The 7,526-nt window shown below is 30.4% G+C and overlaps 1 non-coding gene across 1 annotated transcript; it reads left to right on the forward strand.

The window, feature by feature from the left end:
* Positions 1–6,975: 6,975 nt before the first annotated feature.
* Positions 6,976–7,096, forward strand: TRNAL-CAA. The gene is made up of 2 exons: positions 6,976–7,013; positions 7,051–7,096. It is a non-coding gene; the product is annotated as a tRNA-Leu (tRNA).
* The last annotated feature ends 430 nt before the right edge of the window (positions 7,097–7,526 follow it).

A 7,526-nucleotide genomic window follows, 5' to 3' on the forward strand; every position in this document is an offset into this window, starting at 1 on the left:
CACTATCCAGTCGATATGGTTTTAGTTCTATTTATTTTAGTCTCCTGCAGCATACATTAATAATCCTGAACCGAGTTAGTTACGCAAAAGCTTTATCCATAAATCGTCATAGTACATTAAATTGCATGTGTACCTACCTAATATTACAACAATAAATTGTTTATGAATAATACTTAATGTCGTAACTCGCAATGTAGTAGTATAATTATTAAAACAAATGGGTATTAGTTATATTATATTTATATCAACATATAATATCAAACATGTTGACATGTTGTTATATGAACATAATAAATAATATAAGGAACCCTAGATTGTTCGAAATACGAACATTATTTTGTTGTTTTAGAGTTATTATTAACTTTACCTATATAACTTAAAACAACTGAATAATCGCATAGTATATGTTAGGTAGTTGATTATTTTTGGAATTTATACGAATATAATATTATTATAACGCTATGTCCTAAGTGAACGCGGAAAAAAACAAAACAGCTTGTTTTTTGCCGCGTTTGAAGAAACAGCATGGTCAGAATATAATTCGCCCGTTCTCTCCGCGTTCGCCGCGTTCACGTAGGACATAGTTATATTGTGACAAAATGACTAGACGTGTTTTCAATTTTTATAATAAAACTTGAATTATTGCGTTCCAAAAATTATAATAAATAGTAAATGGAATACAATAAAAAACCTAACTGTCCTTCAGTAGTTCAGCCCATAGGTTGATTTAAGAAGGATCAAGGAAGTCTAAAAGGCAAAAGTGGACAGCTATACCTACGATATAGGTAGGGCGCTAATACTCCAATCCATCTATTTTGTCGTATGTTTAGTATTTACTCGTATCCGAATAGTTGATCTTAAAAGTTGCCTTTTACATGGAACAAATAATGATTTATCTGAGTAAATTAACAAAGACATTTATTTTATAATCAAAAAAAAAGCACAGTAAACATTTTCAATAAATTGTCATCTTCGATCGTCATTTAAGTATTTTACTATGCAATATGTACAGAGTGTAACAAAGAACTGACCAAAAAAAAAAAATGTATGCTACTTAAACTTATAACAAAAATTGATAAAATTATAGTTTATAGTAAATAGTTTTAAAAATATACCCATGATAGCAAATTTTCAAAAATAATATTTTTAAAAAAGTTATAGCGTTCCAAATTAATTTGATCAAAAAAATACTGATATTTAAAAAAATTCTAAAAAATAAACTACTTGATTTAGATAAATGTTTGTACCATCTAAATAGTTCTTATAATTATATATATATTATATATATACAAATTGGCTATTTTTTTTTTTTTTATTGCACGTGTAGCGCAAGTGGCTATAAATTGTATATCAAAAAAAAAAAAATGTTTAAATATTGATTAAAACAAAAGTTATTCCAAAAGTCAGTTCTATCTGTTACACCCTGTATACCATCATACAAATTATCATGTGCCTTTTAATTTAAATTTCTAATTTTATTCAAAGGAATAATTTAAAGGTGATTTATTATAAATTAGATTACAAACTATTAGGTACCTACCTTCAGTGCCGCAACTATACATTGTAGGACTGATGTGCAAATCTTAATTTGGGGCCTAAATATCCAACATGTAAATTAATTATTATATTAAGCTTTCTAAACAAAGATATTTAGTTATATAATTTATTGTTATAAAAATAGAATTATAGTAGAATTTCAACACAATTGTAAATTATCTAACAAAATGGTTTTTTCTTCGCTTTTGCGTTTGAAAAGTTGTCAATGATTTTCTCTACATTTATCTCGAAAGCTCTTCTCCATTCTATGTTCAGTATGGAAATGTCACTGAGACGATCTTGACTTATTATAGAATTGCGCAAAAAATTGTTGAATCATTTGAGTTTAATTTGATTACAATAAATTATTAATATTTAATAATATGAACACACTTGGTTTTTTTATTCTTAATTTAAATTAAATTTTCTTCAGCCACAACTTTAAAATTAATTTTAACGCATCGATTTGGGAGCCTGTATCGGATTAGGGCCTTAGGGGCCGATGTGCAATGCACACCTTGCATATCCGGTAGTTGTGGCACTGGGTACCTACTGTTTGTATTCAGACTAAAAAACTTTCATTATGCTAAAAAATTAAATTATAAGTTTTTTCTTGTAATTGCGATGATTAAATGTAGGTTTGGTTAAATCCAAGCAAACCTAAACAAAATCGTTTAGGTAAACTCAAATTGCATCAATCAATTAATATTCTCAGTAGTATTACCAATGTTATAGACTACAGTATGGTCAAAGATAATTCAAAATAGTTTTTTTCAGATTATGGAAAACATTATTTTATAAAGTAAATTATTATTATTAATGTAAATGAGCAAAATTAGAAATTCATCATTATGTTTTGATATATGTAGTCACTTGTCTGGTGCCTCTATTAGACGACATGTAATTATGTCCCTGTAGTTTTGTTTACAGGTTTTATTTTTTAATTTATTAATGAATAATACATTATGAAGCTCTTGTGACTTGTATTATACACGTGTTGTAGTGTATAAAAACCATTTACCAATGTTTTATTGTTTCGCTTGCTCATTACTAAAAAATGTCAAAGCACTTGCGGGTTGATGAAAACATATTTCTTTCATAAATATCTTCACATTAACTGGACACTGGTCAAGGTTTGTTGTTAAAAAATATCTTTCACCCGATAAATGATAAAACTATTTTTATTCGTCCTTTTGACTCGATTTTACTGTTAAAATATTCTATTGAATTGGCATAAGAATTGACTTTTTTGAAATATATGTTAAAAAAACATTCGTTAAAATTATAAAAACTGAGATCTCTTGTCCATATTGCTGACAATATGTTCTAATTCGATCACTGTATTCACTAGATATTTGTTGTTATGCCAAATCCTAAAAAAGACATTAGAAAACAATACGTTTATTCATGGTTATCCCATCACATAATTTTGAAGAATTTTATTATTCTAAATGTTGACCGTTGTGTAGAAACTTGCATAATATAATAACTATACCTAATTGTTTATACACTCATATAAATTAATTGTAACTCATAAATCATATTAGACTGCCCTCAATGCGAGTATCGAATAGTTTCTCGGGAATTTCAAGAGCACTTAAATTCTTTAATTCTCAATAATAGTGCACAGATTTCCGATTTCTGATTTCTTAAAAAGAATTATGTATTTTTCACTCAAAATATAATAACCTATAGGGCTATAGCATGCTCAAAATATAATTCTTGCACTGCAGTGGCGTAACTGGGTAAAAAAGTATGGGGAAAATAATTTACTAAAATGATACCTTTGCCAATGATACCCCACAATTACGCCACTGACCGGGTAAGGATCTGGTAGGTGATGGACCTAATGGACCTACACCTAATGATTATAGGGTTCGAATTTGAAGGCAAATGCCTTTTTTTTTGATAACAATAGAAAAATAATGTTTAAATTAAAATGTGTTTCATAAAATAGAATTATATTTCAATAATAGTATATAGTATCAATTAGTACAAATTAATTAAGATTTAAAATAGTTTATATTATTATGTTTATTTATCAGTATTATAATATAAATATAATATAATTAAAATTGCGGACTACATTTTTGTCAGTTATGGAATTGTTAAAAAACTATGTGACGCAAATAGAATACAGACCTTATATGGATTGAACTCACCAACTCACACATGCAACTAATAAAATTTGTTGCCACAGTATAGTAGTTGGCATACAAATAAAGTGTTCTCCGATTAATTTATTATTTGACATCTTGACAGTTTAGCTGCACAAAGAATTCAGAATGGCGGTTTGCCAATGACATTCTGTGTTTGTTTTTTTTTTCGATTTCGTCTTGCAGATGACATTCGTTGTCCATATTATAGTCCATGCCATACTGTTCGAGATTGATACAAATATACGATATTATGCATTATACACGGAATCTCACCGCGATATCTAGGTTCAATCGATTTAATCACATTTTTTTTGTATATTCTCTAATCATATTAGTGCCTAAAAGCTAAATAGGTATATGTGTTTTTGAATTGTTAAACATCAGTAATCATTTTACTCTGGTCTTTTTTGACGTCCGCAGATAGAATATCAGTGTTTCACCTGAAAATCAGCAAACAAATTGCTAGGTATACTATAAGCTGCAGCTAGGCACCAGATGTCCAAATGTTCTATAGGAATAACCAATAAATAATAATCACCGTAATATTCAATGCATTCGAGTATTCAAACTATATATAATATGAATAATTAGTAATAATACCTAAATAATTACGTATATTCTAATATTCTATATTTATATATATATAGGTATTAGGTGTATAGTTGTATATAATTAAACACGACAATACTTGTATAATACGCCCGTCCCGCGGGCCGTCGGCGGCGACCGGCCGCAGTTCGTCTGTGTTCTTCAAGCTACTTGTCAAGCGGTCGACTACAGTTCCACGCGTCCGTATTGTAGACGTAGTCAACGTAGTCGATGATCCGGTGGCAACGTCAAACCACATCGGTCCCACCACTGTGGCCTCGGTGTTCAGTGACAGTTGACGAAACTGTGACCTAGGTGTGCCATCGACGTGGAACACGGGAAATGGTACCAACGAAACACCAGGGCGGTCAGGCGGTCGTCCGACGACGGTTCGTCGTTACAGCTACTCGTGGGCTGCTCCTCCACTCTGAACAAACCGAACACGCCGGCCAGCTTCATGTGATCGAGGCTTCGTTCCAACGAGTACGGTTGGACGTGCACGTCCTCCAGGAACACGATCTTACCGTCATCCCGGAAGCCACAAGACGTGCCAAGTTCTCTATACCTTGGACCGCAGCGACAGCCGCCCGTGATCCGTCGGCGGCGACCGGTCGCAGTTCGTATATACCGGACCCGGTCCGATCGGCCGGTCACCAGGGCCACCAGTGCGTCCACCGGCGATCATTTCCAACATTGTGCTTTTCGCCGTCTGTCCCACCCGTACACCGTCTGCAGGTACACGGCAGCGCCGTCGCGTCGCTGTAACCAACCAGCGTTTTCCGGGTGTCCCGGATCCTCCGCTTCCGGTCTATTATAATACCACTCATAGTATTACCGTCACGTCTGCAGGCTGCAACAAGAAAATAATTTTATTTATCGAGATCTGCGCGTAGATATAACGCACTGGTGACGTATAAGTGATCTACCGAAAACTGGCGAAAACCATACTTACAAATAGCTTATTCAAATTTCTTCCTACCTAGTTAATCGCAGAGGAATAATTCTGGAACTTAATTTCCTATCAAAGTTTGTTATGTGGTAAAATAGCTTCTTTTATCTCTATTCAATTTTTAAGTTCCTCGAGGCTCAAAGACACACCATATAGGTCACACGCTAGTACGCTACATTCTTTATTCCAACTTGAACCACCAACAATATTTATCCAATGAACCAATGAGGCGTGATATACCCACTATTTATTCTACCTGGTTAAACTGTTATAATCGTTTGTCTTTTATTAATTTTGTAAGACTAATTTCCATATGTTATTTAGGTGATTATTTTAATTTTTTTCCTGATAAATTTTTGCTCAGAAATTAGTCGCCCTAATAATTCAGATTCAAAAGCTTCAATCCAATTCAGATGTAAATTCATAACAGGTCAATATTATTTTCTCAAATAAAATAACTAATAAGTTATATTTTGAGTTTTTTTTTCACAATTAATATATTATGCAGAACCTATATTAAATTACTATTTTTACCGTAGTACAACTGTACTTTAATATTTTAGTCAGTGGCCGAAGTGGTGGGATGTCATTCCTCCACATTTTATATTTAACATTTTCCATCCCACCACTTATTTTCGAAAAAAAAATATCCCTCTTATAATTATTCACAAATATTATCGATTTAAATTGGTGTTTATAAATAATACAATGAACTATGAACAATTATGATGTTTATTAATATTAAAAAATTGTCTTACTTTTTGATAAGAAATAATAGTACTTATTTGTTTGCTCGTTTAAATTGCAGGGCCATAATATGACAAATAGATCTAATATATTACAATATTAAACATAATTTATTATATAATATAATTGTATGATAATATATGAATGATTGAAAAGAGTTTTTAAAACATAGTTTGTGTTACTTAGATTTTTAAAAGGAAGGGGCTTATTTAGACGTATATAATGGCGATCTATACGTTGATAAGGAAAAAATGTGGAAAATGTTACTTTTTTGAATTTAGGTGTTGGTGGGTGGTGGCATACCTGTTGATTGCTTTTTAATACAAATTTTACTTTTAGTGAATTTTATCGTTGAAGGATTTCCGTGAGAATTTCAAAACTAAGCTGGATTTTTTACGGCACCATCACTATACCTACAGCAAACCTTTTTTTATTCAATAGTTTTAAGATTATGTTTTTATACGAACCTATAATAGGTATATTAGGCAATTCAATATTTCTATAATATTTTTTTAGTTATTTTAATATTTGATTATTATTATTAATGTTATTACTTATTTGCTTAGGTGCTGGGTAGGTACCTACTTACGACTTACCTGTTACCTAGGTATTAGGTGTAGCCGTGTAGGTTGAATGTAGGTACCTAGAATAATACCTATGTGGTTTTGTGGGTATATAGTATTATATCAGCCTTGTATGTTGTGATTGATTTAAGTCATAGAAATACAAATTGTAAATTTGACAAAAAAAGAACTAAAACAAACATCACATTTTTAAAGCTGCAATAATATTATATTTATGTAAGCTCTAAAAATATTGTAAAAATTGTTTTTTTTTTTATGTCAATCCCTCATTTGCAATCGATGGATCACATTAAATGTTAAAAATGAATTGTAAAATTGATAGGTATTCATGCTTAAATTCTAACAATATTCTTAATTTAAAAAAATTGTATATTTGACTTAAATAACTATCAAATGCAAGAAAACAAACATCGTCAGGATGGCCGAGCGGTCTAAGGCGCCAGACTCAAGGTTTACCTTGGCCTGCAATGCAGGCTTGATTTGAGCGTTCTGGTCCTCATCTGAGGGCGTGGGTTCGAATCCCACTTCTGACAAATTTTTTGCATTTTTTTTTTAAATTTTTATTATTTTAATAATAAATTGATTGACACAAACTTCAATCTTAATTTAAATTCTTAATTTTTTAAACCAGTATAATGTAATATGTAATACTGATATAAATTAATTTTACCTATCGACACATCTTTACTATATTATAAAGTAATATACCTTAGTACAACAAATTAAAATATAATAAATAATTATTTAAAAAATATTATTTTGTTTTATATCACGATTTTAAACAACATATAATATTAATAGTCTTTTTAAAATATTAGGTAGGTACCTACTACTTACATTCATTGATAATTATTTGGATCATTCGGAATATTTTTATTTTTTATTTTATAATCTTTTAAATATTGTATCTATAAGTAAACCTTGTAAAATAGACTTCTAATAATAATAATTATTATTAATATT

Source organism: Acyrthosiphon pisum, chromosome A1, assembly GCF_005508785.2.
Source record: "Acyrthosiphon pisum isolate AL4f chromosome A1, pea_aphid_22Mar2018_4r6ur, whole genome shotgun sequence".
In the NCBI taxonomy this organism is placed as follows: Eukaryota; Metazoa; Arthropoda; class Insecta; order Hemiptera; family Aphididae; genus Acyrthosiphon; species Acyrthosiphon pisum.